Source organism: Acomys minous, assembly GCF_964271855.1.
Source record: "Acomys minous genome assembly, chromosome: 1".
In the NCBI taxonomy this organism is placed as follows: Eukaryota; Metazoa; Chordata; class Mammalia; order Rodentia; family Muridae; genus Acomys; species Acomys minous.
This window is the reverse complement of record NC_140483.1, coordinates 17190001-17217873: the sequence shown is the minus strand read 5'-3', so window position 1 is coordinate 17217873 and position 27873 is coordinate 17190001. Positions and strand designations below refer to the sequence as shown.

At 43.5% G+C, this 27873-nt stretch overlaps 1 long non-coding RNA gene across 1 annotated transcript in view; it reads left to right on the top strand.

Moving 5' to 3' along the window:
• LOC311584516 overlaps window positions 1-21495 on the top strand; it is a 50266-nt gene extending 28771 nt beyond the window's left edge. Inside the window, exon 3 of the long non-coding RNA XR_014774920.1 lies at window positions 19196-21495. This is a non-coding gene — a long non-coding RNA (uncharacterized lncRNA). The remainder of the gene's footprint in view (window positions 1-19195) is intronic.
• The last annotated feature ends 6378 nt before the right edge of the window (window positions 21496-27873 follow it).

Genomic DNA, 27873 nt, shown 5'->3' with positions numbered 1-27873 from the left:
TGGTTGTGTGTGCCTGAACTTGCATATATACATCACAAATGTGTGTGTGCATGCCATGTATGTGCACACAAACACACAATAATAATAATAATAATAATAATAATAATAATAATAATTTAATTTTAAGTTAGTAAAAACAAAACAAGGAATAGCAAATCATTAGCTTAATTGCCCTCTACAGGAGCATATGCAAAACTCCCAGCTACCTTGGCCTTCGCTGAGGCATATTTTATTACACATGCTCTATTCTGATGCTAGTCAATAGGACCTGTCTTTTTGCTCTTAATTGAGAGGTACCTAGGTTGGAATTATATCATGGAAGCGTAACTGAGTGGTAGAAAAAGTGACTCCAATTTACTCCTGAGTCCTAATTGAGTGGGGCTGGCATTGTGGAAGCTGAAGGTGTAGCAGTCAGCTTTCTATCACTGTAATAAAAAAGGTAGTCAGATTATAAAGAAGGAAGGTTATTATGAATCGCAGATTTAGAGGATTTATGGCTATATGGGTTCATTGCTTTTGGATCTGTGGCAAGACAGCACATGGTAGAGGTATTGTTTTGGCTACTTCGTTGGGTTCTTGTATCTACCACCCTTCCAAACCTTATTCCACTGTAATCTCTTCCCACACCCCAACACTAGGTAGGAGAGAAAGATGGTAGAGAAAAATGGGAGGGGGCATAGATTTCTTTAGACTACTTCTTGCTGATCAGGGACATCAGGTTTCTAGGGACAAGTCTAATCGTCAGAATATCCAGCAACCCAGCAAACTAGGAGGCCAGCAATAGCAGACGCAGCAGCAGTGGGGGGCAGCAGTTGGGGGCAGCATTGGGGGGGCAGCAGTTGGGGGCAGCACTGGGGGCAGCAGTTGGGGGCAGCAGTAGCCAGCGCAGGCCTTCTCTAGGCTCTCCCATTTATACCCTCTCCTGAGTCCCCAGAGTTAAACTATCTGCAGCTGGCAAAAATCACATCCCTCCTAAAGCATGAGACAATCACAGTCAGTGGGTATGGACAATCTGAAGCAGCCCCATGCCCCACACCTGGGATTAAAACAAAAACATATTCACGTAACACAACTCGTTTTCTTAAGAAACCAAAATTCTCACTATAGTACATATTATGACTGGGATACAGAAGAGATGAGGAGGAAGAGTCTGGGATCTGCCACTAGTCCCCACTCTTAAGGGCTTTCCTACCTACCTTCCGCAAAGGCTTGCGGAAGTCCAAGCCTTTAACACCTGGGTCTGGCAGAGAAACTCAAAATCCAAGCCAGAGTCCCTTCTGTTTGGTTATATAAGCACCTACTGCGTGGCCACTGCTCAGCACAAGGACAGTTGGGAGGCTGCAAACATCCGTGTGACCTTAGCTCAGACTCTATGCATTGAGGGTGCTAAACATCTGAAAATGCAGTCTGTGCTTGAAGCATCACTGCCACTCTTTGAAGAGCAGAGAATTGTTTCAGTTTCCTCCTTGGTATCTGCATAGCTCTCTAACCCAGTGCCATCGCATGCGTGCTGTTTCTAGCTCTGTTCGTCTTCACCCAGCCAACATACTTGGTTTGCTTGTTAAACGGCTCACATGGGGCTTGAGTTGTGGCTCAGTGGAACACAGTAGTTCTGTCATTAAGCACTGAAAGAGCTCAAAATAGAATTAAGTGATGTGGCCAACAGCTTCATGTGTGCAGAGCTTTTAATGTTTAAAGATGTCCGAAAATGATACGTGCATGTATTTTCATATACATTTAAGACTTTTTTTTTCCTCTTTAAGATTGTCAGAGTCAAAATGGAGTGGCTCGTGTTAAATCCTAGCTGCAAAACCAAACTACAGCAGGTTGTAAAGAGGGGATCTCACGCACTTGTGTCTGTCAGAGAGAACTATCATGGAAGACTCTGGTAGAATTGCAGCATCCACCACACAGAAAACGCATCCGAAGATACCAGCCTTGGCCTAATGTTATCCTCTTTACTGCTCCTCATATCCAAGAGTTGTTGAGCCTTTGCAGCCTTCCTCATACTATCATTCATAGCTTGCCTCCTCCTCCTCCTCTTCCTCCTCATCTGTGACAGTAGCTAGTTGTGTTCCCGTTGTGACACTCTGATATGTCTGAGTAAGCTCATTAATCCTTGGAGACTCTTTGTGTCTCCTCCTTAGGTGGATAGTCCCAACGAGCACAGCGTTTGTCTTTGGAAGGCTTATGAATATACATTCTCATTTTCAGTCAGGCAGGTTGGATGATACTAATGGTTCCTGGTCTTAGGATACACAGAATCCCACAGGGATACTAGACACTAAAAGCTATAGCTTTGGTCCTAAGTGGGGAAGGCCTAAGGAACATGTCTAGGAAGATGATACTGTTGTTTGTTACCCACCTGGGAACTTGGGAAGCCAACATTGCATGGCGGCCATGTTGTTGACAGCTTAGAGACAGCCAATAGAAGGCATCTGGTCATTCCAAGATTCCAGCAAAAGGTCTGAGTTCAATTAAATGATAATACAAACAGTTGCCTGGGTTATCTTCAACAAACAACACCATTTGAACACCTCTCTAAAGGACATGGTGACATTTGGGGTTTTGTTTGTTCGCTTGCTTGTTTGCCTGATAACGTGTGGCTTGAAAGGTTCACTTGTCAGGTGGGTGTCTACCAACTACCTACCTTTAACCTGCCTCTCAGGTAGGATAGGATACCATTCAGTGGTTAGAGGGATCTGTTATCACCACTAAAATGCTAATAATCCATGTGTCCCATCTAAAACCTGGGTGACAATTATATTGTATTCTATTTTGCAAAATTTCTCTTTAAAAGTTATTACCCCCACATTTCCTCTCTCTCCACCTCTCTCCTCTCACCTCTCTTTCTCTCCCTCCCTCTTGAACCCCCTTTCTCTCTCTCTCTCTCTCTCTCTCTCTCTCTCTCTCTCTCTCTCTCTCTCTCTCTTTCTCTCTCTCACACACACACACACACACACGCACAGGCATCTGCACACTGTATGGAGAAGGTCAGAAGACAACTTGTGGGAGTCGTTTATTTCCTTTCACAGTGTGAATCCCAGAAAATTGAACTCTGGTTGTCAAGCTTGATGGCAACGGTACAGCCAGAAATTACCCACTATAAAAACAGATAAACATACCGGCCGTTAAATAGCCGACTGAGTAATGTTACTGAAAACAAAGAAGGAAATAGCATCTACACCAATGGTTCTCAACCTTCTTAAGGTGGCAACCCTTTAATATAGTTCTTCATGTTGTGGTGACTCCCCCCCCCCCCCCGCCAAGTCATAAAATTATTTCATTGTTATTTCAGAACTTTATTTTTGCTACTGTTATGAATAATAACGTAAGTGTCTGATACATGACTTCCAGATGGGTTGCAACCCACAAATTGAGAACCACTGCTGTATATACCATTTGATTTTTTTTTTAATTTATAACAATCTCTCCAGCAGAAAATTGTGTGTTTAAGTCTTGGTTGTGTCTTATGTTTTGAGCTGTTTCACCCACAATGAAATTGGAGCCTATAGGCTGGAAAGGAAGCGTGCCTCTAGAACTCAGAACATCGACTGTAGTCAGAAGATGGACTTTTGGATTTTCTCTCCAGCTCTCAGAGCGGAGCCCTCAGACTCTGAACAATCATTTGGCAGCCCGACTAGAGAGAGGGCACATCCTTCACTATACTTTGAATGCCGAAAGAGATTCGGCTAGAGAAGAGGATGGGACCGGGTGCTAGCAGGGCTTTGGAGAATGTAAAACCACCCTTTCTCTCAAGCTGTATCCAGAGTCCTGCAAACTGGACAGTCAGTCCTTTTGTCACACACTTTGATGGTACTTTTGTAATATTGCTCAACATGACTCCCTAAAGCACTTGTTAAAGTGCATTCTGTACATCGGAAGTAAAGTGGTTGTAAATGAGAGAGGAGGGACGGAGGAAGGCGGAGAGAGAAAGATGGACGGAGGGAGAGTGACAGTTTAAGTATCTGGCTTATGCTGTTCAGTGCTCTTTAGCATTCAGCCAACATAAAAAAAAAACCCACAGCCTTTACTTCAAAGAAAATAAGAGACAATTTATTTTGGAGCCAAATATGAGTGACCAATGCCTAAGAGCATAGATTTAAGCTACCCCCCAAATACTGTGTTCAAGTGTGGTGACAGTTTCATGAAGCTTTCACAGTAATAGAACAAAGAAAGGCATAAATCAAAAATGTTTTAAAACCACATTGGTGTAAGTATCATGTGGGTGGGTCATAGCCAAGGGAAGAAAGGTTACTTAGAGTCCCCCAGTGCTGCCTGATGATGCTCATAGCGGTGGGGTTGGTGGATAATAAAGATCTGTTTGTACATTCAGAAAAAATTTACCCAAAAGAGTCACAGTCATGTTAGCACATACCCAGAGATGAATAATAAAGGCCATCTAGGGACCAAAGATAGGGCAGAGAATTAGGCTCTGGGCCTGCAACATGCCAGCATCTTAACAATCACTGCCTTTATGATCAGCTACCAGTCTATTAGAATATTCTGTGTAGCTGTGGATTTTCCTTCTGGGAACCTTGGTTAACACTTCTTTGCGTGTACACAAATGGTAACATTTATATGACCAATGGGTGAGGTTGCTAATATCTGAATGTGACTAACCCACTGCTGCCTCAGGACAAAAAGGATTCCCGTTTTGTCCACCTTCATGAGCCATCTGGGCCACAGGATCGACAACAAAAGTGCTATGTGTTTCTTTTTAACACGATTTGGAACATTTGTGGGGGGTGGGGGGTGGGGAAGCTTATTTGTTGTTCATCCAATCCCCGAGGATCCTGAGTTAGCACGCTAAGAGGAGTTTGGAAGCCGCTGTGTATTTGTGAGCACACTAAATACCAGCACGGTGACCTATCTTCTCCACACGCTTCCGTCTGTGTCATTGTTCCTCGCTTGTTCTGATGGATCTGGAGTGATAGCAAGGTTAACAGTGAGGCAAACTCCTACAGGAGCATATGGCACAGACTTCAGGAGCTAATGTTCTATCTCTGTCTCTGGCTTTTGTGACTCAGGCCAGCCTGAATGGATTGAGATGAGGCAAGAAATGAAGAGTCTGGAAACAGAAGCCCAGGCAGGAAAAAGTTAACCCAGTTTCTCCTGAACCTTTTAAGCATTTAACATTCTATGAAAAACAAACAAACAGACAAACAAAAAAAAACCAAGCAAGCAACAACAAAAATCCCTTCCTGTTTAAACCTCAAAATTCAACAGTTAGAAGCCACTATATTTTTCTTTTGGTTTTGGAGCACACACATGCAAATGCTGTGACTGCTGAGCTTCACCCCCAGCAAGGGGATTGCCTTAGTGAGGAGAGAACAGGACAGCGTGGCCTTAGAAAAGTGGCTTTTTCAGGGTTTAGAAGATGACTGGGGAGGGGGCTAAGAGCTTACTGCTCCTGCAGGGGACCCAGATTTGGTTCTCAGCACCCTCATAACGACTCATAACTTCTCTAACTCCAGTCTCAGGGACCTCAACACCCTCTTTCTCCGCCTCAGGATCCCGCATGCATATGGTGCGCAGAAACACACAGGCACACACACACGTACTGTAAGTGAATAAATAAGTAAATCTTATAAAAAATGTATCTATTTTAAATGCAAGGTGGCTTTCTCAGTGCATCAGATCAGCCTGTCAACCCAGATACCTGAAGGCTGTCGGGGGGAGCTCGGGGATGTTATGTCTCTGAGCACATGTGAGACCTTCAGTTATTTCCCAGAACACACACATAGACTGAAAAACCAAACCAAACAACAACAAACCCCAGCAACAACCCACCCCAATACCTGACTTTTTCTCCTAGATTTTCATTCAACTGACCTGCTCTTCTACTTTTTACCAGGAGGCTTTGGTACTAGGAGTTGCACCCAGCACTTCACGCATGCTAAGCACGCTCTTCGCTATGGAGCCACACGCCCGTCCGGAAGTTTTATTTCAGAAAAGCCCTTACGCTCTGCTGACTCTAGTGAGCCACCAAATACTAACATTTCAGATGATGGGGGATTAAATAAAACAAACATTCTTTAGTATAAAGTACAAGAGAGAGGGTATAGCCCCGCTGTAGAACTCACACTTGGCTAGAGGCCCTGGGCCGCCTTCTCAGCACCACACACATAAGCAATACCTTAAGACATTAAAAATGAGACATTAATTTCATGGCAGATGGCCTTATAAGACTAGGTGAGGCTGCTGTTGATGGACGATGCACTCTTTTTCCAACGCTAAATGATACTGTTTGGTGCCATTTGCTGTTCTGAGTTAACCACGCCTTGTTTCCCTTCTGTTAGCTTGGGTCCTTTGCTGTTTGTTCCGTACACGGATTAAATCTGCGCCATGTATTAACAGTCAGAAAGGCAAGCTGTTGGGCCCATGCTTAACTCCAGGCACATCCAACTTCTTTCCTCACAGATCCGATCATCAAAATGAAATACGGAAATGAGATTCAGGACGACGGCGTCGCTTTAATTTCATGTTATAACTCGTGAAATTTAGTTGGTGTGATCATGACCGAGAAAGAGTTAAAAATCACATGGTTCATTCCAGAACACTAATAACAGGGCTGGGGAGACTGTTCAAAGGTTAAAGTAACTTTTACTGCTCTTGCAGAGGACCTGGGCTCAGTTCCCGGCACCCACCTGGTGGTTCCAGAGGATCTGACTTTCCTTTCTGGCTTCCAAAGCTGTCTGCATGTGGCTCATATATGTCTCAGACACACACACACACACACACACACACACACACACACACACACACACACACACACACACACACTTTTTTTTAAAGAGTCCTAACAACAACAATGATGATGACTAATAAAGATGACCGCGATAATGAATGCAACATCCACTGCCTGTCAGATCCCACTTTGAGAGCTTTTGGTCGGCTAGGTGAGGGGAGTCTCATCCCCCTTTTACAGATGAGGAGCCTAAGGCTCAGTTAGCCATATTCGTTGTTTGGTTTCTGAGGCAGAATCTTGATACATAGCCAGGCTGGCCTTGATTTTGTGATCCTCCTGCCTCAGCCTCCCAAATACTTGGATTACAAATATGCACCACCACACCTGGCTCAGAGATACTGTTTTTTTTTTTAAATCAATTCATTTGTTTTTCAGGGTTCCAAACTGCTTCTCAGGCCAGCAGGTGAATCTCTAGCTGGTCTTGAACTCACAACAGCTTCCTCCCTCGGCCTCCCAGTGCTGGCCTTGCAGACATGAACCACCACACAGGCTGGCAGGCTGGTTTTGGACATTTTTTTTTTGTTGTTGTTGCTGTTAACTAAATGGACAAAACTCTCTCAGGTTCACAGTCTTATGGTTAGATTAGTGAATCTTCTTGGCTGCCTTCAGCGTGATGGTCAATTTGTGAGTCATTAATCCCTAATGCTGTCTCATCTTCTTGTTTCATTTAAACCAAAACATGGATACTCCTGCCTGTTGATTGCACCAATGGGCTGCAGTGGCCTGTTATTTCCCTATTTACACCGCCCCCCTTTTGTCTCCTTTCAACCTTGGTCCTGCGCCTCTAAACGTTTCTACATGTGGGAAGACTTCTCTTCTACATGTAGCTGGCTTGTCTGCATGAATGCATCCCAGAACCGAGGCCTGCCACTCAGGAGTCAAGGACAAGCTTTAGAACATTAGTGGGTGAAGGCATGACATTTCCTGAAAATACCACCATATAGAAATAAGTGAGAAAATAATGAAAATGACAGCAATAGCAACCCAACTACCTGTTCCAAGTACCTGCTGGACCATGGTACCCCAAGGAGAGTCATTGTCTCCTTCCACGCTGTCGGTTAAAAATGTCATTTTTTAAAGATTGATTTGTTCTGTTTTTGTGTGAGTGGTTGTTCTGCCTGTGTGTATGCGTGTGTACTGCGTGTATGGCTGGTGCTCTTAGAAGTCAGAAGAGAAACTGGAGTTACAGATAATTTTGAGCCACCATGTGCATGGTGCATGGTGCATGGTGCGTGGTGCATGGTGCGTGGTGCATGGTGCGTGGTGCGTGGTGCGTGGTGCATGGTGCATGGAAACCCAGGTCCTCTGCAAGAACAAGTGTTCTTAAGCACTGAGCTACTTTTCAAGCCCCTTCCATATTTTTTTAAATTAAACATTTTTATTTTTTACATATACATGTATATTATTACACATACATACAATAAACTACCTATAGCAAGAAGAATCATGAAACAATCAGGAATTATATAAAGGTTACGTTCTTAGTGTTTTGGCTATTTGTATTTGATAGCCTTGAAAAAAAAAGCATCTTTCCTATCTTGGTGCGTCTAACATTCTGAATGTAAATCAATCTCCATCACATCTTGTCACTATCAACTTAAAACATCTCTATGGACCTAAAAAACATCTTAACCCCTAAACAACCAAGTTTCGTGTTAAAACTAAGCTACCTGGTCTTCTACCCCATCAGAGATTTGAGAGAGAATAAACTTAATTACCTGAGTGTGCCGGGAGTGCAGGTTAGTGACTTTCCAAATGAGAAGATTGACAGAGACAGTCTGCTACCTGAGTAGTCACCCAAAACTCTCTATAACGCTGGAGCATCTTCTTCAGCCTTCTGGCCCCCATGCTGTCTTAATGCAGTGCTTCTCAACCTTTCTAACACTGTGACCCTCTAGGACAGTTCCTCACTGCGGTGACCCCTCTCAACCATAAAATTATTCTTTGTTCCCACGTTGTACCTGTAATTTTGCTTTTATGAATTCTAATGTAAATATCTCACATGCAGGATATCTGATATGCAACCCCTGTGGGGTCGCAACCCACAGGCTGAGAACCATTGCCTTAATGGCCATTGATCATAAAACTGCTGTCCCGTTCTAACGTAGGGACGAACACAGCAATGAAGCAAGGAAAAGGATAGAGCTCCCATTCCGCTTCCAGATTTGCAAGTGTGGACTTTGAGGTTGGAGCAGCAGGAAGACAAACAGTCAAGAACCTGATGAGGCCTGTGGGTCTCTGTTGACTCCAAACAGCTGGGGACCACTGGACAGGATTCTGTTCCATGGTGACTTACTAAGCCCAGAAAAGGCACCGCCCAGTGGAGATGCTACGGGTAACGGTGGCAGATTTCTAAAGCGCTCAGACCTTGAAATGTGTGGTTTCCTATCCCGAATGCGCAAATCCTTGGGGGCCTCGGGTGTTTGCATTAAGAAACTACATCAAAGAGGCCAGGGAGATGTTTGGAAGTGTTCTCGGCAGTATATGTCCACCTGACAGTTCTAAAAAATCTGTTTTACATGAAGCCATGAAAGTGTGTGGATTCCTCCAAGTGTTCAAGTGAGTCACATCAATGAAGGCGGTACATATGTTGGGCCAAAACACCATCGGAAACATCTTTGTCAGCAGGGAGCAGAAGTTGTATTAATTAAAATGTACCAAGAAGGTACAGGGTGCACCCCCCGACGAGTCACAAAACTATTTTAATCCTAATTAAGATGTTCCTTCCTGGCATCTCACAAGACAGAAAATTCGAATTAAAAAGTTGGTGACATTTCTAGAAGTAGGGTCAGCAGACTCGGATTGGATCCCTCTAGCTCAGAACTGGGCATATTTTGTTAAGAAAATTTTAAGAAATTGATATTTATCCAGTCTCCTCCCTGTGTGCAGAAAAGGTTAGAGTTTGAAAGTTCAGGGGGCTGGAGTGATGGCTCAGTGGTTAAGAGCACTGCCTGTTCTTCCAAAGGACCTGGGTTCAAGTCCCAGCACCCACATGGCAGCTCACAACTGTCTGTAATTCCAAGACTTGACACCCCTACACTAACACATGCACATAAATTAAAATTAAATATATATATATGTTGAGAGAGAGAGAGAGAGAGAGAGAGAGAGAGAGAGAGAGAGAGAGAGAGAGAGAGAGAAAGTTCAGAAACAGGTCAAACTCAGGTGGGAGAGACGGAGGACTATACTGAGAAATAGCCACCGGCCTTCCAAAGCAACAGTATGTTGAACGGTGGAGGGTGTTGTTCCCAGCCTGGGATAAACAGGGCCCGTTGCCCTCTGCGTTTTAGGACCTCAGTATACACAGGCCCCAGTCTGGGAAGGTGTAACTGGAAATTCACCACTACGTCTAGATGGGCTCATCAGCGATGGATGTACTTTTGCCCTTAGAGTTTCCCATATGGAATTTGAAAACCCAATAAAGCTGTTGAGGCCTGTTCTGAGTGTACACCATCATGCAATGGGTTGCAGAGCGATGATTCTGACTGTGAGCTGCCGCTCTGCCTATTGTCAAGGGTTTCCTAGCCAATAGTTCAGGGGCGAGCTGCTTTACCTGAAAGGTCTGGTTAGATTATCCACGGTCAGCCCATGAGAGGTGGTTCCGTGTTCCCCAGACATTCATCTGTTCCTATATTCGTAGCAGGCCATCCGTTTTCAGCTGTTAACACGCTCATCTTCTCCACCCGAGAATGATGGAAAAAGAAAAAACTGGGGGGGGGGGGGGGGGGAGGGGCGGGCAGGGGGCAAATCCACTAGATTAAGCACCGAGGTTCCTTAAAAAGAGCTTCCTAGATGAGAGAGAAAAAAAGAAAAAAGAAAAAAAGAAAAGAAAAAGAAAACAAAATCAGGGTTTGGTTTGTGGAAAGGCGGAACATTGAGACTGCAGGCATGAAAATACTTTTTCCTTTTCCCTTCCAATTTTAAAACTGGAAGAGCGTATGAATAAGAATGGCTTGTGTTGGCACCAGTGGAAATGACATTTGGGAGAGCAGAGAAGCTAGATTCTAGCCGGAGGACTAGGCCCTGAGTTTGCTTCGTTCGACCGTGAAGCAGCGAGGGTGGTGGCCTTCACCCTGCCATCCGGGCGCATCCTTGGCTAATATTCTCCCGAGCAGAACTCAGAAACGGGCAGGATGGGAGGCTGTGACATAACCACCAACTCGCACGCGAAACTCTGTCCACGAAAAGACCAATAAACCGGCAGCCTAATGGGACATTACGGGGTGGGTTCCTCTAATCGGCTCACCATATTGATTTCTGAGCATTTTCGATTTGTTTATCAGAACGAAGTTTATTCTCTCTTAATTACTTTGGAAATCTGATTCTGCCTTCCACGGCCCTTTTAAGCGTATAATTTTTACATTGTAGGAGATTCTCTGCCGTACTTAATACTGAGCCAGTTCTGGTGAGCTGTTTTAACAGGATCCAGATAACATTGACCAAGTTCATGTTGTCAGATATAAAGTTAGGGTTGCAAAAACGACAGACAGAGAAATGTGCTATTACCATAAGGGGGATATTTGCCTGGATTCAATCTAAATACATCTCAAAAAATTGTAAAATAGAATCTACCAGCTAAAACTAATGAGCACAAAACTGCATTGATTTGGCCCAGGGTGGACAAATGGAACATCTGGCATATTTGGCACCAATGACACAGCTGGCATTGTTGGAAACGGTTCTGCAGAAGGTACAGATGCAGAAATGGGAGAATTGGTACAAACAGTGCAGATGGAACAGTTGGAACAGATGACAGTGGGCAGAGCTGGCGATGCTGGCACAGGTGTCATAACCTCAACAGCTGGCACAAGTTGTGACAATCCTGGGATTTCTGAGTGCAAGGCACATGTTCATGTTGGCTTGGGCTACAGCGAGATAAGAGCATTTTATAATTAGTAAATGTGCCATTTAAAAAAGAACTTTTCTCCCCTCCATCCTTAAGGACGTCCACCTCCAACTGTTAAAGCTTGGAATGCAGAGCATTTCTGCAAATTAGAATTTCCCCGAGAAAGCCATAATTGATAAATACAGATTTCATAGAAGAGGCAATTAGATATGGTTTTTTTTTTTTTGTTCTGGTACTGATGAAATTCATGAATGGAATTTCTTCATAGGAGTTTTGTGGGAAATAAAGGTCAGATTTTTGGAAATGAAAGTGAGCTTTGCGTTTAAGCGAAATGTATTTGTTATCAAATTAGAGGGTTATTTGTTTCTGAAGCAGAATGAATATTTCCCATTTTTATGCAATTTCCTGTAGAATCACACTTGAAGATGGGGTATGAAATTGGAAACCTGTCTACAGAACAGGTTGGAAAAAAATAAAATTAAAAAAAGCAAAAACGCTGGAATACAAAATATGGAGAAATGATGATTTGACACTCTCAAATACCAGTGGGACTTGGCTCTGCTTTCATTTTTAAATGCTATAATTTGGGGATTGAATTAAGAACACAATATAGCATAATCTTTTGAGCAATGATATTTTATATCAGATGAAAAATTAAAAAAAAAACAAAGCAACTTGTTAGTAGCTAGGATGGCATATTTCTTTTTTCTTTTCTTTTTTTTCTTACATTTATTTTAGTGTGTGCATGCATGTGCACAAACTAGTGCCCTAGAGTGTGGCAGAGGTCAAAGGCAACCTTGCAGAGTTGTTTCTCCACCCTCAGGATTGAGTAGCATTCTGTTAGAAGAAAACGAGGCAGATGAGCTGGCAGTCTTGCTTGAGGCCTCAGATTTTACAAGGCCCGTTACATCTTGTGCTGAGCTCTGCTCATTGCCTGAAGGGCAACCACAGATGGGGACACTAGCTGACGTCACCTCCTCTATGTCCCCAGGTAAACCCTGAGTCCTTTAAGTCTTCCAGTTTACCCAGAACTAAAATCAGTTTCTGCCCATCACCAGCGCAGCACAACAGTCCTAAGACTTTTTAGGAGAGAGAACATTAGAATAAGGGTTAATACTCTCTCACTGGGAGCCACGTTCCTGGCCATCAAAAACATGTGGCTTTGGTTTCCAGATGGCCCCGCATACTGTTACCTATACTAATAAAAAACACTGTCTAAAAAGTCATTCCAACATATCTGATTTCAAATTTCCCCATTGTTTCTACTTTGTTGTAACCTTGTGTTGAACCCAGTGGAACTGTTCAACCCAGTGAAACTGTTCTTGGCTACTCAGAGATTTAATTCTACGCATCTTTCTTTCTTTCTTTTTTTTTTTTAAATCTTTTGACTGAGCTGACAAAAAAAGTTTCTGCTTAGAACATATAAAATACATTCATGTGTTGCTTGTATATTTTTGCGTATGACAAAGAGCAGTGAAGAGATGGAAGAGGAGGCCAGAGGGCTTGCTGTTCCCTCTGGGCACGAACATGGTGACAGATGGGTCACCGCACAGGAACAGGCTGGAAATGTCCATCCTCGCTTGATTGAAGCATTACTTTGTGGCGGAGACTCAGATGAACATAGCTTCTAATCAATAAGTATCTTATGAAAAATGATCAGTTCAAGTGTAACAAACAGGGGTGTCCCTAGGCTTTGGCATTTGAGGGGTGGGCGGGAGTTCTTTAGGAGGAGGAGTCTGAGGGTGAGCCATTCCTTTGAACCGCTGCCTTCTTTAGGAATTAAACGCAAATGAAACATGAAAGATGCAATCTGCCGCAGAGACTTGGTCCCTCTGTCATTGTCCCCGCCACTGTCTATGCCTAAGCACATTGAACTTTCCAATTTATTGGCGTCTCATCTTATGTAAATGGCCCTTTCCTTCTGTTAGTTCCAAGACATGGGGATGTGCTTTTGTTCCGCCCTTCAAAACGGGTCGCTCGTGTTCTGCCTCTCTGCCCTCCCTGGAGGGTTTGGGGAGCGGTGTGCACTTGGATTTGCAGGGTGAGGTGTGAGTAGGGGTCCTTTCATGTGCAATAGCTTACTCCTCTGCACAGGGTAACATGAGATACATGTTTTCCTGGGCATAAAAAGAAATCTGTTGTATCAGGGAGCTAGTGAATAAAATTAAGACTGCATAGCCACTTAAAATAAAACCATTAGCACAACAAAACAAAGACTCAAGGGAGGATTATATATATATATATGTATATATATATATAATGTAATTTGTATATATTTATATGCTATACAATATATGCATTGTATAAATATAATATATAATTTATTTATATAAGCAGGCGTATAAATATATTTATATAATTTATGTATTGTGTACTATATAAATATATAGTATTATTATGTAATTAAATATATAAATTGTATAATTTATAATTATAAATATATATATTATATATATAATTTAATATTTTCTATGTTCCCTGTTTTCTCCATGTGCATCACTCACAAACCCCTAATCCCAGCCAGCCGCAGCTCTTCTAAGTCAAGAGCTCACGCATGGGGGTTACAGGTCCTTCCCCAGAAAGTGATGCTTTCCCTCCCTTCATCTACCACGGAAGGCTGTATCTTGACTAAGATGCTCAGATTGCGGTTGGGATGTCACTCTGTGGTAGGGATCTTGCCTAGCCGACTTGAAGCCCAGGATTCACTTTCTAGTGCTACATACACATGGAAAGATGCAATGACACAGCTACAAAGCAGTTTGTTCTCCTTGGAAGTAGGGAAGGAGTCCCAGATAAAACTTAGGGACATGAGCTGAGGTCTCATGTAGTCCATGCTGGCCTTGGACACACTGAACTCTTGATCCTCCCGCCTCTAGCTTCCAAGTGGTGGGCCCAAGGCCCAGCTCCAGGTGGGTCATAGACAGCTGGTGTGTATTGTGTTATTCATAATTTGATGGCTCCTTTATCCGGGACATCCCAGAGCCTGGGTTTCTGGGCTACGGTCATAGCCATGCAGGAGCAAGGCTGAGCCTTCTGCTTATGGGACCAGAGGAAGAAGAGAGTGCACCATCCTCTTGGCAGCCAGCGCTTTCTCCTTCCTTTATACTCTCTGCATCTTTCACTTAAATTAGGCAAAAATGTCATCCTTTGTGGTATGGAGGCCAGGCTCAGCAGAGATGTCACCACCTTTCCTCAAGCTTAGAGAGCAGAAGGTGAGCTCCTGTCATCTTGTGTCTTAGTCACTTTTCCATTGCTGTGAAGAGACACCATGACCACAGGAACTCTTATAAAAGAAAACATTTCATTGGGACCTGCTTACACTCAGAGGTTTAGTCCACTGTTGTCATGGCGGGAAGCATGGCAGCACGAGGACAGACATGGTGCCAGAGATGTAGCTGAGAGTTCTCCGTGACAAGGCCACACCCCCTAAATCGTGTTATACCCTAGCAACCAAGCCCTCAAATCTATGAATCTATGGAGGTCATTCCAAATGAAACCATGATGTCTCGTTTGTTTTTTTTTTTAAATGCAGACCAGAATAGTTCAGAACTGAGATTGGGCTGCTGCTTCATTCCAGCTTAAATTGATGTTGTTAATAATGGTTTATCAGACTATTCTCTGAAACTCCTGTGCAAGTGTCCATGGGGCATGATGAGAACAAACAGCTTAAATGGAGTGCAGACACACTGACTTAAAAAAAAAAAATGTTTCAGTGTGAAAAAAAAAATTAAATGGACAAAAGGAGTAGGCTGTGCTTTACGGTTCCCATACTCATCACGTGGGTGAGTACTTATGATTTGGAATTTTCTTTCATCTCTCCTCCTGCCACTTCCCCTCCCCCAACACACACACTCCTCTCTCCTCCTTCCCTGGAGTATTTTAAACCAAACTCTAAATGTCATTTCACTCGGAAAGACTACAGTGTCCATTGCTAACCAGCAGAGGCAGCTTTAAAAAAATTCCAACAATTGTCAGGCGTGGGTGGCAAAGTGAGACCGAAACAGCCAAAGCTATTCAGAGAAACCCTGTCTTGAAAAACAAAAATGAATAAATAAATAAATAAATATTAAAAAATAAAAATTCCAACAGTCAAATGATAACAAGATAGCATGTTGTTGTTGTTGTTGTTGTTGTTGTTTTTCCAACACCATCTAGTTTCCCCTGCTTATCTCAAGGGTGTGACTGGCCAAGTGGTTTGTGCAGGACCCACCAAGGGGTAATGCTTCTTGTGTTTATTCCTTTGCTGCTGTTATTTTCTTCTCATTGGTGCACTGGGTGATCCACATCTTTTGTCCCCGGGCTTTTAGACTGTTTTGGTTTACATGTGAAATGCGCGCGTGGGCTCCTGTGTTTGAACTGTTTCCTGCTGGTAGCACTGGCTGGTTCTCAGGCAGTGGAAGCTCTCAGACAAGAGGGTCCCGCCACTGAGAGACAGAGGGTCATGGCGTGGAGCTTATCATGTATACAGTCCATTAGAGCGCTCTCTTCTTTCCAGCCCGCTGAGATTTTAGAGTCTAGCTACGCATTCCCCCTGTCGTGCTTTTCCCGGGATGATGGACTGTACCTTCCCATAAGTTGCTTTTGTCAACGGCTGTGAGAAAAATAACTGTTACAGCCTGGTCTCCCTGTCTCACACATCGTCTATGGGGACGTTTCTGCAGGTACTTCCTGTAAACTGGTGTTCCGATCCTGAGGCTGACTAGGTTCAGGACTAATTTTTAGATAAGAACACCTCTTGGTTGGTGCTGAGTATCTATTTCTTTCTTACTTTTTTTTTTTTTCTTTTTTCTGAGATGTGGTTTTTCTGTGCATCCCTGGCTGCCCTGGAACTCAGTTTGTAGACCAGGCTGGCCTTGAACTCACAGAGATCCTTCTGCCTCTGCCTCCTGAGTGCTGGGATTAAAGGTGTGCGCCACTATGCCTGGCCTTCTATTTCCTCATCACTTCATCCTTTCATTCTCAGTGGCGCTGAGATTCCCCGGTGAGTCCAGATGGCGTGAAGGCGCCATCTTTCAGCTTCTTCCCACACATGCCACCCTTGTCTCAGTATCTTTGTGTGATCACCAAGGAGCCATTCAGCTGTAGACAAATAATTCTTTGATATTCATCTTATTAGCAAACTGCCTGATAGTTCATCTCCATTGTCACCTTGACTGGATTTGAAGCCAACTAGGAGACACACCGCTGGGTGTGTCCTTGCGGCAGTTTCCAGGGAGGTTTAAATGAGAAAAACAAGACCCGCCCTGAGTGTGAGAGGCTAAATAAAAGGGGAAAAGGAGGAGGCCAGTGGAGCACAAACATTCCTTTCCCTCTGCTTTCTGAGCTCCTGCTGCCGTGTCTTCCCCGCTACAAAGAACTGCTCCCCTCCTTACACTATAAGCCCAAACAAATTCTTCTCCCTTTATGTTACTGTTGTCATGTATTCTGTCATAGCAACAAGAAAAGTAATTGATGTGTTATGACCAAGGGGAAGTGCCAGCTTCACACACACACACACACACACACACACACACACACACACACACACACACACACACACCCCACACAGCTCTCTTTCCCCATAGCATGTTTTGTATGTGGTTTTTGTCACTTACGTGTTACTGGAGGCTAAATATAAATAATAGTACCTTTCCCATATTCAAATGCTCAGGCCATTTGCAGATTGTCCAATGAGAGTAATAAGTTAGTTTACGGAAGGAGCACTTAGCAATTGCAGGGTTCAGGGTGAATATTTGTAGTCTGGTTAATGTCAGTTATACTGAAAGCAAGGTGAGTTGATATGTAGCCTCTTTCCAGATAGTTGGTGGTGGTGTTTGTGGAATCCTTGTGCCTAAGTGAACTGATTAACCTTCCACTGCGTTATTTATTACTTAGTTATTCAACATTTGATTATTAAATATTTTTAAAATTTCAATAGATATTTTAAATTTTCAATTAGGTATTAAATTACCCTTTTTTAAAAAACTTCATATCATTGGTAACAAAATGGAAATGAAAGCTAAATGTTAAGAATTGAACTGGCAGACCAATTCCAAAATGTAAACTTCAATTTCAAGATTGAAATCTGGTGGGGAAATGCCTATTAAATTTGATTGCTTGAAATAGATAGTTGCTAAATAAATTTTAAAAATATGTGCAATTAAGTATTTACTAGTAATTTTAATTTTTAAACTTATGATGATGGTGGTGGTTGTGGTGGTGGTGGTGATGGTGGTGGTGGTGGTGATGGTGGTGGTGGTAGTGATGGTGGTGGTGGTGGTGGTGGTGGTGGTGGTAGTGATGGTGGTGGTGGTGATGATGGTGGTGATGGTGGTGGTGGTGGTGGTGGTGATGATGGTGGTGATGGTGGTGATGGTGGTGGTGGTGATGATGGTGGTGGTGGTGGTGATGGTGGTGGTGATGGTGGTGGTGGTGGTGGTGATGATGGTGGTGGTGATGGTGGTGGTGGTGGTGGTGGTGATGGTGGTGGTGGTAATGATGGTGGTGATGGTGGTGGTGGTGATGGTGGTGATGGTGGTGGTGGTGATGATGGTGGTGATGGTGGTGATGGTGGTGGTAATGGTGGTGGTGATGGTGGTGGTGGTGATGGTGGTGGTAGTGGTGGTGGTGGTGATGGTGGTGCTAGTGGTGGTGGTGGTGGTAGTGGTGGTGGTGGTAGTGATGGTGGTGGTGGTGATGGTGGTGCTAGTGGTGGTGGTGATGGTGGTGGTGATGGTGGTGGTGGTGATGGTGGTGGTGGTAGTGATGGTGGTGGTGGTGATGGTGGTGCTAGTGGTGGTGGTGATGGTGGTGGTGGTGATGGTGGTGGTAGTAGTGGTGGTGGTGGTGGTAGTGGTGGTGGTAGTGGTGGTGGTAGTGGTGGTGGTAGTGGTGGTGATGGTGGTGGTGATGATGGTGGTGGTGGTGGTGGTGGTGACGGTGGTGGTAGTGGTGGTGGTGGTGGTGGTGGTGGTGGTGGTAGTGGTGGTGGTAGTGGTGGTGGTAGTGGTGGTGATGGTGGTGGTGATGGTGGTGGTGGTGGTGGTGGTAGTGGTGGTGGTGCTGATGGTGGTGGTAGTGGTGGTGGTGGTGGTAGTGGTGGTGGTGGTAGTGGTGGTGGTAGTGGTGGTGGTGGTGGTAGTGGTGGTGGTTGTTTTGGTCTTGAAGGTTAAACCTAGATCCTCATAAATGCTAAGCACACACTCTACTATCAAGTTATGCTCCCATGTCATCAAACATTTCCATACTTTATGTTCTTATTAGTATATTTGTTTGAAAATTAAAGCATAAATATCATCATTTGATGATAAATGAATACAAAACTGGATGTTTTCCAGTTAGTAATTTTAGGTGCCTTTGATGACGATAAAATATGTGAGGTTTCGTGAAATCTTAATTATGGGATATCTAATATCCATATGAAGAGTGTTTCTAGCATCCCATTTGGTCATTATTGCAACCTGGCTGGAGGAGGCATGTGACAATGAGAAAGCTGAGTGAGGGGACCGGAGAGCACGCACAAGGTTGCACAACCAAGGGAGCACAGCTCAGTCATCATGCCCACTGCACAGCCCTGTTTGGGCTTACCTCAGTTTGTTCTTCCTTCCTTTCACCTACAGACATGCTGGAGCTGTGGACACATGGAAGCTTCCAGTCCGAGCCAATTCCACCTGCCTGGGTGCTACAAGCTTCCGTGATCTATTTTCAGTTTCCTTGATGGTGGACACGCTCGGCTGACTTCAGTAGCTCTCATCTCCCTCGGGCATCTCTACCTACACCTTTTTTTTCTTCTGCCTTTTCTGTCCCTCAGTGGAAAGGTGGAACCTCATGTGGGTTTTCTTTTCTCTTCTGCCTTCCTACTGAGAACAGAAAAAAAATGTTGGAAAGTGGCAAAGGCTTTTGTAAAGTGTTCTTAAGATCTTCTAATGTGCGTCTCTCCTCTAAAATATGAAAAGGTTTTTCCTGGCCCCCGTTTTTGGTTTTCTTTTTCTTTTTTTTAACTGTGGTCTGTGCTTTTCTCCTTCGTGATGGGAAAGTTTTTTTTAAAAAAAATAATCTCCACAATTTTAACGTGAGTTATTTTATTGACTTGTTCTCTTGCTCCTTTTTTTAAAGCCACTTAGAAATCACTCTAATTATATATATTGAAATGGGGATACACTTTTTTTGTGAGGTTTTCTTAACTTTATCACAAAAATTATGCTTATTAAAATTGGGAAATGATGCATTTTCATTTATCAGCCTTCCATATTAGATACAGAGAGAATGTATGATGTTTTGAGACAATTGGTTGAGTGAATTCAGAGAAAGAACTTGGGATTGCTGCGGCTGATGAAGAAAAGGGACAGGCGTCTCCGTCTTCAAAGTTCTGTGGCTTGTGGTTATTGTAAAAAAAAGAATCTCTCCCCTTATTTCATTTACTTTTTAAAAAAGTGAAATATATCTAAATCATCACAACAACGAAAAATCAGAAAGAGATAAAAAGGAAACACCTTGCAAGCAATTATTTAAATACCAGGGTGTGATTAAAACAAAGCGGAAACCAACTCTGAGAGTCTTTAATCAAAACAAAACAGACAGAAAGCACCCACTGGCCTGTGATTGGGAGGAGCCTGGGAGAGGGGCTGGAAAACCAGCTTGCATGGTTTCACGACTCTGTCTTTCTTTTTAGCATCACACCCCCTGTGTCCTCCACTCCCTCAGGAGAGCTGAGATCTTTTTATCATCTGTCTAGAATTCAGGCCGTTTCTTCTTTCCTCTTTCCTTTCTCAGCCTCCATCTTTGCAATGACAGACTGCATTCAATAATTGCCGTCTTTTGTAATTGTTCTATCTCCAAATTGGCTGATTAGGGAAGAGACACAGCTGTCCATCAAAATGGTGTAAAGTGGCTGAAACAGCCATCCCCTGAGCTGGAGAAAGTTAATTGCATTTTCTCAGGCTATCCCAGGAGGCGAGGCGCTGGGAAGGGCTCCGAGAATCCCTGTTAATGCTAGTTGGGTTTTTTTATTTTTGGGGTTTTTTTTTTCCTGAGCATTTCTGTTTGTAACCTGGGGACGTGGGGGGGATGTAGTAAAGAGCATGTTATTTAGATTTGCAGATGAAATTAAATCAGAAAGGATTGGAAACACACCAGTGAATAAAGAGAAGTGTTATGTGGGGTTTCTGAGGTTAAAAAATAAGGGAAGGATCAAGTGAAATGAGAAGGAAATCAGACAGTATAACCCGGTGCTTTGGGGGTGGGGATAGGGGGACTACAAAAGTAAGCATCAAGAAAAAAAAAAAAGAAAAGAAAAGAGGTCCAGAAAACCGAGAGAGCAGTGGGGTAGAAGATAACAAGGTAGACATGTTTGCAATATGCTAACGTAATGTGGGGCTGTACTCGTAGAGACATCACGTCATGAGGGAGACATCCTTGGAATACTGTGCTCAGGTCTGAGAATCAGGTAGCTATGAAAGAAGTGAGTAACATGAGCACAAGGCAGCACAGGGCAGCACAGGGCGGCACAGGGCGGCACACGGGCTCAACATGCGATGGCTGGAGGAGAGTGGCTGTGAGGAGAAAGGGCTACACCCCTCGGCTTGAAGGAGGCACAAGAATGGTGCACTTATATTTAAGAGTATTCCAAAGGACTCTGAATCGACGTGTCACAGACATGCTTGCACATCAGCTTTTTTTTTTAAAGGATTACTCATAATAGCTGAATTATGAAACCAGTATAGATGGCCATCTAAGGAGGATAAATAATGTCGCATATACACATACATATGTGTGTAATATATATATATATATATATATATATATATATTCTTTTTAGCCATCAAGAAGTAATATCATTTGCAGGAAAATGGCTGTGACTGAAAATAAATATATTAAGCGAATTAAGCAAATAAAAAAGACAAATATCATGTTTCTCTCATTTGTGGTACCTTGATTTTATATAGATACATAAAGTCATATATTCATCACTCTGTGTGTGTGTGTGTGTGTGTGTGTGTGTGTGTGTGTGTGTGTGTATACATACTTGGCCTGAAAGTACAGGTAAAACTGTTTAAGGAGATCAAGGAGACTCATATGGGAAGAGGAAAGGGGGAGAAAAAAGAGGGCAGGGGGTGTGAGGCGGAATATGCTTCACATACATGTATGAAAACTTAAAAAGTAAGAGAGAGCCAGATTTGGGGGTGCCTTGTATTATTGGCTAAAGCTGCTCCCAGGAGTCATAAGGTTATAACTGAAAGTCCACGTGCCAGAGGCGGGCTACCCCCTTTATGAGTTGATGGCTGCTAAAACAGTACAAACTATTTGCACTGCTGTTGGTTGCCAACCAAAACTAGATGGTAAGACCCTAGTGCTGAAGACAGCACGTGCTTTGGTTGCAGGCCACGGGGAAATAAATCTGGCACTCCTCTGGAAACCCTTCCCCGCTGGCTAGATTCCACAGTGCCAGAAGGTGCCATGCAGGCCACGTCTGGAGAATTGTCATTGGCAATCTTACTCAATTGTGGACCCTTGGTGCTACAGTACTGACTTGCCAGGCACGATGTTCCCCGTGCTATAGTGGCGTGACTGTTATGAGGTAACCACTTTCTGGTTAGTTCTGAGGTTCTCTCTTAGGAGGAAATTCATGTCTGGCACTATAAACCCGGTCAAAAACTTGTGTCTGGGAAGGTCAGTGGCCCCTACTGGGCAGGCAACTGTTGCTGTTAGGCCAAATGGATGAGACCTGTATGTTGAATATGCCTTCTGAATATGCACGTTTATGCTCATAAATAATGGTGTCGGCTTTTGTCAGGAAAGCTTCTCGGAAGTGGGCGGTGGTTACCACAGAGGCTCACAACTGGTTGAAATACTGTGACTAACTGACTGCTGCATACTTAGGCTCAATGCAACATCTGTATCACCCCCTCTTTGGCTCAGGGAACATCGCAGAAGAGGGAGTAAGACAGAATGGAAGAGCCAGCGGAAAGGGTAGAATGTTGTCTCCTTCGCAGGGCATGGGACTCTTGAGGGCCTGCTTACCTCTTATGATCCATAAGCAGTCCACGCTGGGGGAAGGAGAGACATTTTCTGGTAAAGTTCCCATACTCCTGTAAATAATCCCTGTGCTTCTATAGGTAACACTGATGCGCTGGCTAGTTTTATGTCAACTGGTCACAAGCTGGAGTCATCAGAGGGGAGAGAGCCTTAACTGAGAAAACACTTCCATAAGATTGACGTGTAGGCAAACCTGTGGGGCATTTTCTTAATTAGTGACGGATGGGGAGGGCTCAGTCTATTGTGGGCAGGGACACCTGTGGGCTGGTGGTTCTGCCTTCTATAAGAAAGCAGTCCTAGGAAGCCATGGGGAGCAAGCCAGTAAGCAGCACCCCTCCGTGCCTCTGCATCAGCTCCTGCCTCTCGGTTCCTGCCTTGCTTGAGTTCCTGTCCTGACTTCCTTTGATGATGGAGCTGGAGATAAAGGAGGAAGATGGAGGTAATATGATCAGAATTCGTTGGATTCAGGTAAGGAAATGGCCACAAAACCCATTATTATATGCAATCACCATGTGATGATAAATTTAAACACCTAAAATATAACACAACACTCCAAACCCTCCCATAAAAATTATGAGTATTTATGATTTAAGTGTAACTTTCATAAAAACGGAAGACTAAAATTGACCAGAAGGAACCCTTCCTGAGATTGGGACGGTGATATGCACCTGACTAAAGAGTCTTCTTAGGGCGTGAAAGGAGGCTCAGTGGCTGTAAACTAAGGATGCACTGTCTCATGCTTTTCATACCAAAGTCTTTCGATTGGCGATTGGCGTTGGCCGTGACCCTTCGTCACTGAATAGTGAAATGAAATTGCTCATCTCTCGAAACCCCAGAAGTCCTCCAGGAGCCTGGCTTCTCTACACAGTTCCTCACAGAGGTGTCCTTTGAAGCGTGCTTTTAATGTTTCCCCGCCAAGCGGGTTTCCTCAGATAGCTGAGCTCTTCCTTACTTTTGGTACTCTTGAAATCTGCAAAAGTATCCCTGTGGATGGCTACCCTTCAACTGGAAGACTAGCTTCCGGCGGCACAGACAGGATCAATGCAATTTAAAGAGAAACCTCAGAACGGCAGCTGGAGGAGCCGCCTTTTGTGTCAGCTGCTGAGGCCAAGTTGTTCTTAAAATGTAAGTTGCTGTGTTTCTTAATTTAAAATTCACTTCTGATGTAAATGCACAGGAATCAAATGTGGAGAAGCAATGTGTGGTTGTTTTATTTAGAGTCCATTTTTTACAGGAAGTTTTAGAAAAACAATGATTTTATTCCAGGAGCTTGGGGAGGTCATTGAGTCCAGGATGGACCACAGGAAATGTCACATGATGAGCATTGGCCTGAGAAGATCTAGGGGATGAGGAAATGATTTTCTTTTTTCCAGACTAGAGATTGTAGAGGACCTTGTCCTAATTGTCCTGGGGATTATTTCATAAATCTTGATTTTTTTTTTCAATTTTGTCATCTGGAAAATGAACATGGGGGAGTGTATTGCTTTCGAGGTAATTAAAGAGTGCACCGACAAGTGTCGTATTAACATTTCAGTATTTAATTAAATCTGCCCGAGAGGAAGCTCTTATTCCTAAATCACTGGGTTTCTTTCTCTTGCTCCTGTTCGTGGAGGTGGGAGAGTGGGTTGTCCTCAGGTAGCCCCCCATGGAGGAAGGTCTGCCCATCCTCTTCTGTTTGAAGTGTTATAGGAAGTAGAGTCAAAGCTTTAGACAAAATAAAAGCAAACAAAGGGAAAAAGGCCCCAGGAACAGAACGCATTCATCTCTTACATATTCATCCATTAGTTACTTAGCCTAACAGTTTGGCCCACATTCTAGAAGAAATCGGCACTCTGTTAAGACGGGGCAATGACCTTACCGCTTAAACAGAGCAGTTTATCTGAAGTTTTATTTCACACTCAGTTCATCAAAGGGATTAGTGTCACTCCCTTACTCTAGCTTTTGCTTGTTAATGTTGGCCTTTGAATTTTCAGCACATGACAGAAAGATGAGCTGCAAGCACCTCGTCTTAATTTGAGTTCAGATCGCGAGACAAGGGAAAAGCTGTTACTTCTGTGAGAGAATTGATGGATTGTGTCTGGAATTTTGAATGTGTCTGTAACAGATTAACTTTTCCTTTTCTGATACCAATACTTCATGTTAAAGCAATTAAACGCATAACCCAAAGAAGCTTGGATTGCTGTTCCCTGGCCATCTTTGTCTTCATAACAGACCAGATGAAAGCCACCACAACTTTAAAAATAGGAGCACCAGAACTGAAAATTTATTTTTTCCCTTTTCATCTAGCTCTTGGCAAAGTGTCTAAAACTCGATTCCTGAGTGGGGATTGGATGTCTCTGTCAGCAATCCCAGAATTCAGGAGGTAGAGGGTGAAAGATTGTTGGCAAAATTTTTTATCTATTTTATTTGAGTTCCTTATGCCTCTACCTCCCTTCTCCATGCCAGTTCCTTCCAACACCAGGTAGGAAAGAAAGAAGGTTTGGGGGAGAGGGGCCATGTTCTCTTTAGGCTACTTCCTGCTGTTTAGGGTTGTCAGGTGATTTGGGGCAAGGCCAATCTTCATTTCAGGATATCTCCAACTTCTTCTCATCACAAAAGCAACCAGGAGCAGCGAAGGGCGGGGTGGGGAGTACCCCCCTCCTTCTCTGGGCTCTGCCATTTATACCCTATCAGAGTCCCCAGAATTAAGCTATGTGCAGCTGGCAAAGATCATGCCCCCTCTTAGAGCTAGCATGAGGCAAATAGTCTGCTGCTGTGGGCAATCTGAAGCAGCCCCATATCCCATACCTGGTATTAAAACAAAAAAACATGTTTATATAACATAACTGAGTTTTCAAAGACACCAAAGCTCCCACTACAAAGAATGGCAAGTTTGAGGCCAGCTGGTGTTTCACAGTGAGATTCTATCCCGAAAACAAAATGAAATAAGGAAAGTGGTTGCTTCCTGTGTTTCTTGGCTCCTTTCCTTTGGCATTGTGGGAGATGCCTGGTGTGGGTGATTGGCATTTAAACTCAGAGAAAATATCTGCCCTAAGAAAGGAGAGAAGGACCCTCATGTCACTGGGTCTAGGCTGCAGTGCAAGGTCTGGGCATGTTAGTCATCACTATGTCGTATCCTCACGATGGCCACCATGGCTTGCCTGGCACAACAAGTGTCTACATTAGCAACTGTGGGCTCTGTCACTGTCTTCCTAGGTCTGGTCACATGGACACACTTTCTCTGCCTTAAATAATATGCTCTTTTCCACCTGTACCTGTATTGTCTCTTCCGACTTCCACCCTCTGTCTTAAGTACTGGTTCTGCACTTTCTCTAGGTGCCCATCTTGAATGTCACTGCTGCAAAAGGGACATTCCCCACTCCAAGCACTAGTACAGTCACCCTCACAACTTATGCTGTCATATCTCCCCACTTCTTTTTTTAAAAAAGATTTATTTATTTATTTATTATGTATACAGTGTTCTGTCTGCATATAAACCTGCACACCTGAAGAGGGCACCAGATCTCATTATAGATGGCTGTGAGCCACCATGTGGTTGCTGGGAATTGAACTCAGAACCTTTGGAAGAGCATGCAGTGCTCTTAACCTCTGAGCCATCTCTCCAGGCCCCCCCTTTCTTATTCTACCTCCTCTATTTATGCAGAGAGCTCAGTGCCATACTGTGTGTATGGTTACCTGGTTTTGACTGTTCCTTTCCCTAAAATGCCATTTTACAAGAGCATCAAACATGTCTGCTTTGCTCTTGGCATTATCTCCAGGGCTGAGAGTGGTACTTGGCCCCTAAAGGTGAGCCAATATTCTTTGTTGGGCAGCACTTTAAAGATCTCATTTCATGAGTTTACTTTTGCTGTGTTCAAAGGTTCTGTGCTGGGACACAGTCCTCAGCATTTTACCACTGAGCCTGAAGCCACAGGATAACTTCCTCTTTCCTTCTTTTCTCCCTTCCTCCTTTTCTTCTTTCCCTCCTTCATTCTTTTTTTCTTTTTCCTTTTTTTCTTGAGATCTCACCATGTAACCCTGCTTGGCTTAGAATCAACTATGTAGATCTGGTTAGCTTCAAACTCAAAAGAGATCTGCCTGCTTGTGTCTCCCAAGTGCTGAGATTAAAGATAGGTGCCGCCACATGTACTCAGATAAAGTACACTTCTCAGTTATATACTGAGATATCAGACTATAATAAGCATCATCAGCTTGAGCAAAGCCATCTGAATGTACAAATGGATGATGGATACTACATTGAAAAAGGCAATGTATCAATGCATTGGTTCTTGCAGGCATAAAAGAAATTGGAAGACTACCAAAAGGACCTTCAATTCTGTTATTCTTTTGGATCCTGTGGAACCATTATAAGACAAATAATACATTCCAGAACCATGATGTGGGATATTCAGTAAATCACGCTATGTAAAGTTATTAACACTGAAGTGGAATGAGGTGTTGTCAAGACAGATGCTGGGGTAGCCCAGGGGAAGGCTGTGGTGCAGGTTCCATTCTCAGTCAAAGAGCATAACCAGAGTAAGAGGTCAGCAGTTATACCCTGGCCTTTCCCAGGAGGCATGAAAGGGAGAATAAGTCCACCAATACACAGACAGAATCCAGGACCATTTCAAGGCACATTGAGAAGAAAACAAAATATCACATCTTCCAAACCTGGTAAGTGTCAAGGGTCCTCAGAGTCCTGGTCAGCAAAGCTATGGCTCTTCAGAAGAAAGGACTCTCTCCTAGGGCTGCTGCCACAAGGCAGCAAAGACTTAAAGCAAGGGCTAAGGTCAGGTGTCACCCAAGGGCTGGTACATTAAATCATGATGTCCCCAGATGAGTCTGTGAAGGACATACTGTTACTATTTCTACTTTTACAGATGAGGTGAGTAAGACATACAAAGAGAAGCAGTTGGTCCAGGATTAACCAGTAAGTAACAGAGCCTATAATTGAAGCTTAAGAGGCCATGAAGACAGAGCTCTCATCTCTGAGAGCTGTCTGTCTGTCTGTCTATCTATTTATCTATCTATCTATCATCTATCTATTTATTATCATCATTATCTATCCCCCTCTCAATGCTATATTTAGAACTCAGAGCCACATGACTAAGCATACACGCCACCACTGAGCTGTATCCTGAAGCCCCAAGATCCTGATCTTAAAGATGGATGCTCGGTAGATCTTGTTGACTCTAGGAACAGGAAGCTCATGTCAGATGTAAAAGAATAACTTAAGGCTAATGGGACATTAAAACACACACTAACCATGAAAGAGAGTGTGTGT